Genomic DNA, 14,537 nt, shown 5'->3' with positions numbered 1-14,537 from the left:
ATGCACAATCCGGCAAAAACGGATCCGGCGTCTGTTGCCGCCCGATTCGTTTTTTCCCCCATGAACTTTCATTAGCGTTGGGTTGTGCCGGATGGCCTTGCGTTTCATCCCGTTTTTGCCGAAATTTTGGCAAAATTTACTTGTCCAGCTTCCGGATGAAACGTTTAAGTGAACGTTTGTGTCCGGCAAAAAAAACTGATCCGGCGCCGTACTGCGTGTTTTAGAATGGAAGCCTATGGATGCCTGATCCGGCGTAATGCGGTAAAAAAAAAAAAAAAGATCCGGCCGCCGGATCCGTTTCTTTGAACTGAGCATGCTCAGTATCACACCGGATCTGTCAAAAAACTGAAGGAACTGATGGAAAAAACTGATGCAACTGATGTGACGGATCCAGCGAAAAAACGGATCAGTAGCATCAGTTTTTCGCCGGATCGTGCCTGATGCCAAAAAACTGATGTGTGAAAGCAGCCCAAGAATGACACCCCCCCCCCCCCGCACTGGATAGTTACAGAGAAATCACACACTGGATAGGTGCATAGGGATCACACATACTAGAATCATACACTGGATAGTTGCATAGGGATCACACATACTAGAATCATACACTGGATAGTTGCATAGGGATCGCACATACTGGAATCATACACTGGATAGTTGCATAGGGATCACACATACTAGAATCATACACTGGATAGTTGCATAGGGATCACACATACTAGAATCATACACTGGATAGTTGCATAGGGATCACACATACTGGAATCATACACTGGATAGTTGCATAGGGATCACACATACTAGAATCATACACTGGATAGTTGCATAGGGATCGCACATACTGGAATCATACACTGGATAGTTGCATAGGGATCATACATACTGGAATCATACTCTGGATCGTTGCATAGGAATCACACATACTGGAATCATACTCTGGATAGTTGCATAGGGATCACACATACTGGAATCATACACTGGATAGTTGCATAGGGATCGCACATACTGGAATCATACACTGGATAGTTGCATAGGGATCATACATACTGGAATCATACTCTGGATCGTTGCATAGGAATCACACATACTGGAATCATACTCTGGATAGTTGCATAGGGATCATACATACTGGAATCATACACTGGATAGTTGCATAGGGATCGCACATACTGGAATCATACACTGGATAGTTGCATAGGGATCATACATACTGGAATCATACACTGGATAGTTGCATAGGGATCATACATAGGGATGACACACGGGGTTCATAGCAAACTGGAGTAAAGGCCCCGTCACACTAAGCAACATCGCTAGCAACATCGCTGGTAACGAACAACTTTTGTGACGTTGCTAGCGATGTTGCTGTGTGTGACATCCAGCAACAACCTGGCCCCTGCTGTGAGGTCGTTGGTTGTTGCTGAATGTCCTGGGCCATTTTTTAGTTGTTGCTGTCCTGCTGTGAAGCACAGATCGCTGTGTGTGACAGCGAGACAGCAACAACTAATGTGCAGGCAGCAGGAGCCGGCTTCTGCTGAGGCTGGTAACTAATGTAAACATCGGGTAACCAAGAAGCCCTGTCCTTGGTTACCCGATATTTACCTTTGATACCAGCCTCTCTCACTGCCTGTGCTGCCGGCTCCTGCTCTGTGCACAGATAGCTGCAGCACACATCAGGCAATTAACCCGATGTGTGCTGTAACTAGGAGAGCAAGGAGCCAGCGCTCAGTGTGCGCTGCTCCCTGCTCTGTGCACATTTAGCTGCAGCACACATCGGGTTAATTAACCTGATGTGTGCTGTAACTAGGAGACTGGGGGCTGGTCACTGGTTGCTGGTGAGCTCACCAGCAACTCGTGTAGCCACGCTCCAGCGATCCCTGCCAGGTCAGGTTGCTGGTGGGATCGCTGGAGCGTCGCAGTGTGACAGCTCACCAGCAACCTCCTAGCAACTTACCAGCGATCCCTATCGTTGTTGGGATCGCTGGTAAGTTGCTTAGTGTGACTGGACCTTAAGAATTCTTCCCCAAGTGAGCGCCAGACAAGAAACAAAAGCGGAGTCTGAGCGCTGTGTACAGGACGGGCTGCCATCCCTCCATTCATTACCGGACAATACACGGCAGCAGGAGGGAGAGGACCGGGGGGACCTTGCTCTTCACCTCCACATAGCGCAGAGTCTGGGACTTGCTAAAACTTCGATTCATCTTCACTGCTCGCGCCCCCTCCCCGACACCACCCAGCCACGTTATCCCCAGACTGCAGTGCGGGGGGCACAGTCCTCCCCGGATCGCACGCACCCAGCGGCTGATGTATTGTCTCCGTCCGCTCCGCACCCCGCACCGCTCCGGTCACAGGCGTCTGCTCTGCTCACAGCGCCGCCGCCGCCGCCGCCGCTCCTGTGTGTGGGATAAGCCCTGACGAGCACTAGAGGCCGGGCAGCTCCGCACCACTCTGTCTCCAACACTGGAGCTGCAGCGCCATCTTGGCGACTATAGATGCTGCAGACAAATGCTTATAGCACCCATAAATCACAGGGCTGAGCCTCGCACTGAGGGGACGGCTAATCACAATGATGGAATTACCCGACCAATCATTTCACATAGCTGCAGTGCTGTAGTTTATCGCCCCTCACAGCCCGCCCTGCACTCTACACAGCCGGAGCTGAAAATGAGGCAATCGCCACAAGGTGAATTGTTTACTCTCACAGCAGATGCTACAGTGACCCAGCTGTAGGTGGCCATACTAGTGGACCAGCAGCCACAGTATCTACATAGTCATCAGCCCACTTTGAAAGAGACTCGCACTGCCCCACGCTTGCCAGGTCATTTATGTGTGCCCGATGCCTCCACAGTGCTCGCCCCCAAACCCCCACACACTATGATGCCCCACAGGGCCCCCTACCCCACTTCCACAAACAGTATGATGTTCCCACAGTGCCCCCCACACACAGGATGGAGCCCCCCCCCCCCCCCACACACACACACACACACACACACACACACACACACACACACACACACACACACACACACACACTACCCCACTCCCACAGACAGTAAGATGTTCCCAAAGTGACAAGCGCATACACAGGATGGAGCCCCCCCCCACACACACACTCTACCCCACTCCCACGGACAGTACGATGTTCCCACAGTGCCCAGCGCATACACAGGATGGAACCGCCCACCCCACTCCCACATACATAGCATAATATCCCCATAGTCCCCACACAAAGTATGATGCCCCCACAGCACCTGCCCCTCACATACAGTATGGTGCCCCGTACCCCACTCACACAACAGTATGATGCCCTCACAGTGCCCGCCACCCCACACAGTATGATATCCCCACAGTGCCCGTGTCCCCCCATGCAGTATGATGCCCCACAGTACTCCCCCCCACATAGTATAATGCCCCCACAGTGCTCGCCCCCACACAGTTTAATGCCCCCACAGTTTCCACACCCCCACACACAGTATGATGCCCCTACAGTGCTCACCACCACCCCACACAGTATGATTTCCCCTCAGTGCAAACACACACTATAATGCCCCCACAGTGCTCGCCCCACACAGTAATGTTACCACACGTATAGAGAGACAATGCTCCCGCACATGGCCGGCTTTAGGCATGTGCGACTTGTGCAGTCGCACAGGGCGCCGACGGCCATGCTTCGGGGGGGGGGCGGCAGCGCCGCAGAGAGGTAAGATGTAAATTTCCTGCCTCCTCTGGTCCCAGCACTGCATTTTTATTGTAACCGCCGCTGCGCGGCCAGAAGACTTTGATGGGAGGAGCCGCAAGGAGACCCTATGTGTGAAGCTAAACGTACTGTCTCCAGCGGCGCCTCTCCATCCCTTTCTTGAAGCCTGGCAACCGGGCGCCCACGCCGTGCATACAAACGGTGTAATTGGCGCAGAGACAGAAAGATGAGTTTCATCTACTGCCCCTGCTCCAATCAGTGAATGTGCGCATCCAGTCGCTCTCCTGCCTAGCTCCACGGCCTCACCTCATCTCACATCCCCAGACCTCGACAGCAGAGAGAAGATCATGCCCTGTATGTGACCGCAGAGCAGGTGCAGTTTATTGCAGGCAGTCCTACCAGGTGTAGAATTGGCGCGGTAGCTGTCTGTGCGGGCAGCGGCTGGGTGCCTGCCTCTCTGTGCGGTCGGTCGGGTGCCTGCCTCTCTATGCGGGCAGCCGGGTGCCTGCCTCTTTGTGCGGGCGGCCAGCTGGCTGCCTCTCTGTGCGGGTGGCCGGCCGACTGCCTGTCTCTCTGTGCGGGCAGACGGCTGCCTGCCTCTGAGCGGGTGGCCCGCTGCCTGCCTCTGTGCGGGCGGCTGGGTGCCTGCCTCTGTGCGGGTGGCCCGCTGCCTGCCTCTGTGCGGGCGGGTGGGTGCCTGCGCCTCTGTGCGGGCGGGTGGGTGCCTGTGCCTCTGTGCGGGCGGATGGGTGCCTGTGCCTCTGTGCGGGCGGGTGGGTGCCTGCGCCTCTGTGCGGGCGGGTGGGTGCCTGTGCCTCTGTGCGGGCGGGTGGGTGCCTGTGCCTCTGTGCGGGCGGATGGGTGCCTGCGCCTCTGTGCGGGTGGCCGGGTGCCTGCGATTCTGTGCGGGCTGCTGGGTGCCTGCCTCTGTGCGGGCCTCTGCCGGCTGGATATATATCTGTGCAGGCAGCGGTGGCTGTGTGGAGCAGGACGGTGTGGCTGATGTCCCAGATGCTCTGGGTTCAAATGATGTCCAGATGGAGCCCTCAGCTCAAGATCTTGTCATTGAACTGAGAGCTCCGGATGCTATTTCTTTGAAGCCCGCACCGCTGACAGAGCATCTGGGACACCCGCCGCACCGGCCTGCTCCACACAGCCAGCACAGCTTCCGCTGCCAGCACAGCCACACCGTTCCCACCGCCGTGCCTGCCTCCTGAGACTCTACTCCCCCTCCAGTAAGACAACAATGGAGTACAAGACGGACCCCATTGCTTTTATCTATAAATTTGGGGTGCGTCTTATAATCCGGCACATCTTATAAAACAAAAAATATGGTATGTGCTATTGTTACCATCAAGGATATGTGATTGTGATCCTGGAGTGGGCATCATTTTCATGAAAGGGATGTTGTGAGTGTGTGTGTGTGTGTGTGTGTGTGTCTGTGTGTGTGTGTGTGTGTCCTTACACAGTAGTATGTTAATATGCACCCATTACTGTAAAATGGCACCCCCTTGAAGAATAACCACATACACCCTTTGTAATAAAATGATACCCCCACTCCAGTCCATAAAAGGGAAGTCCACTACTTGGACAACCCCTTCTCATTCCCCTTGTTTGCTACAGAAAAATAAAGAAAGCTATACACCCCTCCAGTGCAGCCTCGGTTCCAGCGATGTCTAAAAACTGCGTTCCAGGGACATCTGTGGCATTGTTATGACACATGAGACCCAAAAGCAATCAGCGCCGGCTTTCTTATGCCCACCTTTGGACATTTCGGCAGATATTCAGTGTAGCGCTCACATCCTGCTCAAATGTCTGAAGGCGGAGAGAGAGACACTGGGCGCTGTTTGGTCAAGGGGCCTCATGGAACGCAGCATTAGACATCGCTGGAACTGAAGCCGTATCGGAGGGAAGTATAGCTTTATTTATTTTTCTGGGGCAAACAAGGGGAATGAGAAGGGATTGTTGACATCCCTTTTATGGATTGAAGAGGGGCATCATTTTATTACAAAGGGTGTATGTGGTTATGCTTCAACAAATGGAATGAATAGGGGTTGTCAAATTTACTGGACAGCCCGTTTAAAGGGCCTATAAAGGGCTTTTAAAGCCCTTTTAGTAAATGTCTAGCCAAAGATGTAGGTTATTATAAAGAAATTATTATGCTGTTATGCAAAAACCGTAACAAAAAAAAAAAAAAAACTTTGGGAAAAATCACTCCAAAAATGTTTTTTAGTCTTACTGAAAAAAACAAAAATTGAATAAAAAGCCAACAAAAGTCATATGTGAAGGAATAAGCCCTAAAAGCTCTTTTGAACAAAAAATAAATAAAAAAAAGTTACAGCTCTCAGAATATGGGGATGCAAAAAGAAATTAATTTAATAATTGCTTTTAGTGTGCAAACGTCGCAAAGTATAACAAATTATATAAATCCGGTATAGTGAAATCGTTCTGACCTGAAGAATAAATCAGTCATCACTTTTATCGCATGGTGAACTGAGCAAAAAATTGAAAAGAATAAGCGAATCGCTGGTTTTCCCTCATTTTGCTTCTGAAAAATCTGAATAAATAGCAATTAAGAAATGTTATGCACCCCATAATAGTACCAAAATTCCTTAAGCTTATTGCGCAAAAAATAAGCTTCCACACAGCCCTGTTCGCTACAAAAAGAAACAAGTTACAGTTCTCACAATATGGCGACGAAAACATTTTTTTTTTATAAAAAAAAGCATTTTCACTGTGTGATAGAAGCTGAACAATATAAATCTGGTATCAATGTATCAGCACCAACCTGCAGAATAAATCCATATTATCACTTAAAGAGAATCTGTCAGCAGGTTTTTGCTACCTCACCAGAGATTACTGACTGCATCCGTTCTGACATATTCTAAGGGGCACTTTGCACGCTGCAACATCACAAGCCGATGCTGCGATGTCGAGTGCGATAGTACCCGCCCCCGTCGCAGCAGCGATATCTTGTGATAGCTGGCGTAGCGAACATTATCGCTAGGGCAGCTTCACATGCACTTAACTGCCCTGCGACACCGCTCTGGCCGGCGACCCGCCTCCTTCCTAAGGGGGCAGGTCGTTCGGCGTCATAGCGACGTCACACGGCAGGCGGCCAATAGCAGCGGAGGGGCGGAGATGAGCGGGACGTAAACATCCCGCCCACCTCCTTCCTTCCGCATTGCAGCCGGGACGCAGGTAGGAGATGTTCCTCGCTCCTGCGGCTTCACACACAGCGATGTGTGCGGCCGCAGGAACGAGAAACAACATCGTACCTGTCGCTGCACCGGCATTATGGAAATGTCAGACCCTACACCGATGATACGATAACGACGCTTTTGCGCTCGTTAATCGTATCAAAAAGACTTTGCACACTACGATATCGACTGCGACGCCGGATGTGCGTCACTTTCGATTTGATCCCACCGACATCGCACCTGCGATGTCGTAGTGTGCAAAGCCCCCCTAAGATTTAAGATTTTAGGCCTGTTTCGCATGTCAGTGAAAAACAAAGACGTTTTTCACTGATGTGTGAAAAGCGCATGTGTCCCTCTGTGTGCCATGATTCATGGCACACGTGGGTTGTCAATGTGCAATCCCTGATCTGTGATACATGATAGCACATGGAGATAAACTCACCTGCCCCCGCTCCTGCTGTCCATGGTGCTGAACTCTCCGGCTCTGCTGCATCTGGCCACCGCTGTGTCTCCCCTCTGCAACTACTTCCGGGTCAGCTGTGCCGTGCATAAACGAATATGAATGACAGTAATTAGCCGGGCAGGAAGTAGCAGCCAGCAGAGGCCGGAGACAGTGTCGCTGGTGAGGTTGAATATAAAAATCACTTTATTTTCAATGTTCGTGTTTTTCTGGTACATGTTTCACGGATCACACCATAGTGTGGTCTGTGGGACATCAGTGATGCCGGAAAAAAATGGACATGTTTCTGTGCGCAACAGATAAAGCGTGTGAGCAACAGGGAGTACCTGCCTAAAAAAGCGCTGCAAATACACCATAGCAAAGGGACATGATGCACAGCAATTTCAAAATGATTTTGCTGTGCACATATTCCGTCTTTGGTTAATTATTTTAGCTGCTATAAGCTTCAAAAGCCATGAAACGACTAAAAGAAGTAACCTCATTCGTGGGGCGGCTAAAATTGGAAGAAGCCACTCGCTCTATATACTTAAAGGACACATAATACAGTCATTGCATAGACATATATAAATAATTGACCAGTGCACATCTCGTATCATATCATATACCACTCCATAATAGACTTGAGAAGAGACAGAAAATGACGGAGCATTTAGGGCTTATTATAAAAATCTCCACTTTATTGAGTACAAAATTCTAAAAATATATCCAATTTTTCAAAATTACAGTATGATAGTGCTAGATGTTATAATGGGTGAAAACCCACACGTTAATGGGGGGCCCAGGCAACCAAAACAAGAAAAATGGGAAGTCCTGGAAGGGGGGCTCTATATATATGATATCATATGGCTGACAAAAATGAGAGGCCTCCAACCGCTATAAAAATCCAAGAGGGATTTTAGCTTGGTGCATCCAATACCATTGGCTGATTATATCAGTTTAAATATGTCAGGGAGGCAACATAGAGAGTCAGCCAAAGATAAATCAAATAAATCGCCCTAAGGCGGGCTTTGCACGTTGCGACATCGCAAGCCGATGCTGCGATGTCGCACGTGATAGTCACCGCCCCCGTCGCAGGTACGATATCTTGTGATAGCTGGCGTAGCGAAAATTATCGCTACGCCAGCTTCACATGCACTCACCTGCCCTGCGACTGTCGCTCTGGCCGGCGACCCGCTTCCTTCCTAAGGGGGCGGGTCGTGCGACGTCACACGGCAGGCGGCCAATAGCGGCGGAGGGGCGGAGATAAGCGGAACGTAAACATCCCGCCCACCTCCTTCCTTCCGTATAGCCGCCAGCGGCAGGTAAGGAGATGTTCCTCGCTCCTGCGGCTTTACACACAGCGATGTGTGCTGCCGCAGGAACGAGGAACAGCATCGTACCTGTCGCGGCAGCGTAATTATGAAAAAGTCGGAGCCTGCACCGATGATACGATAACGACGCTTTTGCGCTCGTTAATCGTATCATCTAGGATTTACACACAACGATGTCGAAAGTGACGCCGGATGTGCGTCTCTTTCGATTTGACCCCACCGCGATGTTGCAACGTGCAAAGCCGCCCCAAGACTTACCCATAACTCAAGCAGTGGTCAATCAAGAGTCCCACATCAACATAAAGACCCGCCAACGCGCGTTTTGCTGAACAATAGATGTTATAGCTTCTTCAGGGAAGGTGTAACAAATAATGCCATGTGATGACCTTAAATAAGCGGTCATGTGACCGCATTGGACCTGCAAGGACCTATTTCTGGTGTCTCCGCCAATTGCCGTCCATGGTTCCCATAGGTTTTGTGCACTTCCTCCCACTGGGTGGCCGGGGGGGGGGAGCGTGTGTGGTGTCTGCCGCGCCGTGCTCATGCACCTGAGTAGCAACCCAATTGGCGGAGACACCAGAAATAGGTCCTTGCAGGTCCAATGCGGTCACATGACCGCTTATTTAAGGTGATCGCATGGCATTATTTGTTACTTCAAAGGTATGAATCAGCTCACCGTGAAGAAAGCTCAGTCTCGATTTCGTCCTGGAGCACGGACAGGCACTGCCACAGCCCAAAATAGTACAAAAGATGAGGATATCCAGCTCTTCAGGCAAAAAAATCACGTCTTTATTTTATCATGCAGACACAAAGAATGACATGACCAGCACAACGCGTTTCAGGTGAAAGCACTCACCCTTAATCATGATACTGGATAGACGGTGCTGCAAAGCTTATATGCAAATGCTAATCAATGTAACAGATGTTTAAATTACTTCAGCACCTTACATGCACGAAATAAATTTTACCATGAAAATTATTACATACATAAACAATTAAAACACAATACAATACAATACACATTTCTCAATGGTTTTCTGGATTTGAGGATATATACATTTGAAACCAAACTAGTTACAGAGTACCATTCAGTGTGCGCAGACATAACACTTTCAAATTAATGCACATACATATGTGCCAATATATCATCTTTAAATTAATAAATCTGCACATGACAAATAGCGCACACCGGAATTTTTCATGCATACTTACTCGTGTATATCCCCATATGCACACATATTGCCCTTCTATATTTGTGCTCAAATGCCATACTGTGTGAATACCTTTTAAGTTCCGACATGGAAGTTTAATGACTATATTATGTGAATTTCCCTACACTTCGAAATACCTAAATACTTATATATGAACTTCAATGGATTCATATGCTTTGAAAAAAGCCTCATATTTTACTGTTGAAAATTTATTTTAATTATTTTATTTTTGTTGAGTTATTTTTAAAAAATTCTTTTTGAAAATTTTTTTTTTTATTTTTTGGTTAAATTATTATTTAAACTATGCTTAAATGAAAGAAACACATTGTTGTTCTACATTGTAGTGGAACTCAAAGCGCCATGTTGAATGTAACGCAATATAACCGCTCAAGTCGCAAGTGATGTAGATTAAAAACGCAGATAGAAGTTTTGGCTAAGTGTGCATGCACACTACCCTTCTATATTGGTATTCGGTTTATAATGTGTGAGGGCTGTTAGGTTTAAACTAGGAAGTTTAATGTCTGTGTTATAAGAATTTCATTCTACTCAGGAGAAACCCAACAATTGATGTATATGAAACATGTTTTAATGAATTTATATACTTAGAAAGAAATACCACAGCCAAATTTATAATGAGCTGACTTCCAGCTTCAATATTATGGGTTAAACTGCAACAATTGTTCCAAAGAGGTTAAAACACACCCTGCAGTTAGCATTTGTTGCAACCACACAGAGAGAGCCAAGTATCTCCAACAATGAGGGAAAAAAAAATTCACACAACAACTGAATGAGTGTGACGCCTAGAGCCACATAGATCGCAAGTGGTGTAAATAAAAATCGCACGTTACAACTTTGGCTGTGGATTCTTGAATTTTGACATAAATATCGGTATATATTTATTTCCCCCTTTATTTTTAAAAACCAATATACCAATGTTATAACAATATGGCAATGGATTTATTTTGCGCAAGATTGTTTTTCCCGCCCACCAAAAGCAGTGCAAGACAAGGCTTTAGTTTTTATCACCTAATAGAAAATCATGAGATCCCTGCGGAGATTCAAACCACAAGGAAAAGTAGTTTTTAGTTTGAATATCCACCAGGCCTCTCTCTTGCACAAAAGTTTTTCCATGTTACCCCCTCTATGCGACTTTTGTATTTTTTCTATTCCATACACCCGCAAAGTATCCAATGTGCCTTGATGTTTGTTAATAAAATGTTTTGATAACTGGGATGTACCTCCAGAGGTTTTTTTATGTATTACATCATATGTATGTTCTTTTATGCGTGTGTGCAGTTCTCGTTTTGTACTCCCAATATATTTTAGTTTGCAAGTTGTACATTCTGCGAAATACACTATATATGAGCTTCTACAATTTATGAAAGTTTTTATCATATAACTACTGCTAGCATCACTGTTTTCAAAAGATGTAATTTTTTTAGGGGTCAATGGGCACATTTTACACTGTTTTCTCGCACAATGGTAAAAACCCTTTAGAGACAGCCATTTGTTGCCTGAAAGATTCGATTGTTTATTTTTATTTTTATTTTTGATGTCACTCGGAGATAACTTATCTCCCAGTGACATTGCTTTTTTGGCAACTACTCTACAATTATTATTGAGAATTTTTTTTAAGGTTGTGTCTGTTTTTAATATAGTTAGATTGCGGAAAAAAATCTTTCGTATGTCCGCAAACTGATTACTATATCGTAAAGCTAAAGTGATAGCTGAATTAGCAGTTAGTTGTTTTTTAGTCGTGGTCTGAGTGGTGATTTTTGTTGAATTATTTTTGGATTTTACAATCTTTTGTGCTCTGTTTAACATCCATTCTTTATAACCTCTTTTTTTGAGTCTTGTATTAATGGTGTCTGCTTCGATTTGAAGGTTTTTCTGAGAGTTACAATTTCTATATGCTCGTTGCATTTCTCCTACTGGTATAGCCTTAATGGTATGTGAGGGATGATGACTTGCTGCATGCAAAATTGTATTTCCTGATACCTGTTTTCTATGGGTGCATGTTTCAATTAACCCAGTGTTGAGACCCGTCATTCGCAAATCCAAAAAATTCACAATGTGTTGTTGAAAATCTACCTTAAATTTCAAATTGAAAGGATTATTATTTATGTACATAGGGAGGTCAGATACGAGAGACCCACCGCCCGCCCATACCATGATGACGTCATCGATGAATCTCCCATACCAGACCACACATTCCACAAATGGATTACTGTCACAATAGATATACACCTCTTCCCACCAACTCATAACTAAATTGGCGACTGACGGGGAATACTTAGCACCCATAGAAACTCCAGTTTTTTGAATGAAGAATTGAGAGTCAAACAAAAAATAATTATTCGCCATAAGAAACCTGATGGCTTCTACTATGAAGGAAATTTTTTCATTATCAAAGTTTGAATATTTTACCAAATGATGTTGGACTGCCATTATTGCTATTTGTTGGGGTATTGAAGTATAAAGAGAAATGACATCTGCTGTTATCCAGCCATAGGTATCTTGCCACTTAATGTCATTAACTTCATTTAAAACACTAATGGTGTCCCTGAGGTATCCTGGGACACGGTGGGCCAGGGGCTGCAAAACAGAATCAATCCACTGCCCCAGCCTCTCGCCCGCCGAGCCAATGCCTGATACTATGGGCCGCATGGGGGGTGGATTCTCCCCTTTATGTGTTTTAGGTAACCCATAAAGAATGGGTGTTCTAGGATCATTGATTTTAAGCCGCTCAGCGTATTTTTTGTCATAACAACCAAGGGAAGCCCCCTCATTGATTAGTTTATTCAATTGCCGTCCATGGTTGCCATAGGTTTTGTGCACTTCCTCCCACTGGGTGGCCGGGGGGGGGGGCGTGTGTGGTGTCTGCCGCGCCGTGCTCATGCGCCTGAGTAGCGACCCAATTGGCGGAGACACCAGAAATAGGTCCTTGCAGGTCCAATGCGGTCACATGACCGCTTATTTAAGGTGATCGCATGGCATTATTTGTTACACCTTCCCTGAAAAAGCTATAAGCTCTATTGCTCCGCCAAATGCTCGTTGGAGGGTCTTTATGTTGATGTGGGACTCTTGATTGAGCACTGCTTGTTATGGGTAAGTCTTAAGCCAGCTTTACACCTTACAATTAGGTGTGCGATCTCGTATGCGATGTGTCACGCCCAGGTCGCATATGCGATTTAATGAGATCGAACGTAAGTCGTTCATTTGCTGTCACACGTGCGTTAGTAGTCTATGTTAAATTGATCAATTTTGTGTGCGATCCTTTAGATCATGTGTTCTGTGACGTATGCATTGGGCACCCTTTTTTTTATTATTTATTGACTTGCCAAGCGTGTGTAATGTGTAGGGATGCGTTTTTACTATGTCATCTGCCATTCAGCTCCGCTACATGGCCGCTAACAGCAGACACAGACAGCCATGTAGCAGAGCTGAATGGCAGATGACAGCAGACACAGAAAGAGCCGCACGATGAGAATGAACTCGGGTTAACTTCACCCGACTTCATTGTCATGCTGCGGCTCTGTCTGTGTCGCATCCTGATTAGCGGTCACCAGTGAAGGACTCACCGGTGACCGCTAAACTCCTGAGTAACTGAATTGAGCAGCCCTCTCTCATATACTCACCGATCCCCGATTCCCGGCGCGGCGCTGCACGGCATTCACACTGCTCCGGCGGCTTTTACTATTTTGAAAAATCCGGCCGCTCATTAAACAATCTCGTATTCCCTGCTTTCCCCGCCCACCGGCGCCTATGATTGGTTGCAGTGAGACACGCCCCCACGCTGAGTGCAGCTGTCTCACTGCACCCAATCACAGCAGCCGGTGGGCGTGTCTATACCGTGCAGTGAAATAAATAATTAAATAATTAAAAAAAACGGCGTGCGGTCCCCCCCAATTTTAAAACCAGCCAGATAAAGCCATACGGCTGAAGGCTGGTATTCTCAGGATGGGGAGCTCCACGTTATGGGGAGCCCCCCAGCCTAACAATATCAGCCAGCAGCCGCCCAGAATTGCCGCATACAATAGCCCTCCATGTCCGGCATAATCCAGGATGGTCCAGCGTCGCTTCCAGCTCTGCTTCATGGAGGTGACCGGAGCTGCAGAATACACCGCCGCTCCTGTCAGCTCCACGCAGCAACTGAAGACAGCCGCGCGATCAGCTGAGCTGTCACTGAGGTTACCCGCGGCCACCGCTGTATCCAGTGACAGCGGGTAACCTCAGTGACAGCTCAGCTGATCGCGCTATTCCCTTCATTAGCTGCGTGGAGCTGACAGGAGCAGCGGTGTATTCTGCAGCTCCGGTCACCTCCATGCAGCAGAGCTGGAAGCGACGCTGGACCATCCTGGATTACGCCGGACATGGAAGGCTTTTTCGGGCTTATTAAAGTGGTGAACGAGGGTATATGTTTGTGTTTTTTATTTCTAATAAAGGATTTTTTTGTGTGTGTGTGTGTGTTTATTTACTGTCACTTACAGATTAATCATGGAAGGTATCTCGGGGAAACACCTGACATGATTAATCTAGGAGTTATTGGCAGCTATGGGCTGCCAATAACTCCTTATTACCCCAATTGCCAAAGCACCAGGGCAAATCGGGAAGAGCCGGGTACAGTCCCAGAACTGTCGCATCTAATGGATGCGGCAATTC

General features: G+C 47.2%; 1 long non-coding RNA gene across 1 annotated transcript in view; it reads right to left on the bottom strand.

Moving 5' to 3' along the window:
- LOC142309954 (uncharacterized) overlaps positions 1-2,463 on the bottom strand; it is a 49,067-nt gene extending 46,604 nt beyond the window's left edge. The window contains exon 1 of the long non-coding RNA XR_012754045.1: positions 2,292-2,463. This is a non-coding gene — a long non-coding RNA (uncharacterized LOC142309954). The remainder of the gene's footprint in view (positions 1-2,291) is intronic.
- Between the last annotated feature and the right edge of the window lie 12,074 nt (positions 2,464-14,537).

This window comes from Anomaloglossus baeobatrachus, chromosome 5 (assembly GCF_048569485.1).
Source record: "Anomaloglossus baeobatrachus isolate aAnoBae1 chromosome 5, aAnoBae1.hap1, whole genome shotgun sequence".
Lineage (NCBI taxonomy): Eukaryota > Metazoa > Chordata > Amphibia > Anura > Aromobatidae > Anomaloglossus > Anomaloglossus baeobatrachus.
Note: the sequence above shows the minus strand (reverse complement) of the source record. Positions and strands in the feature narration are given on the sequence as shown.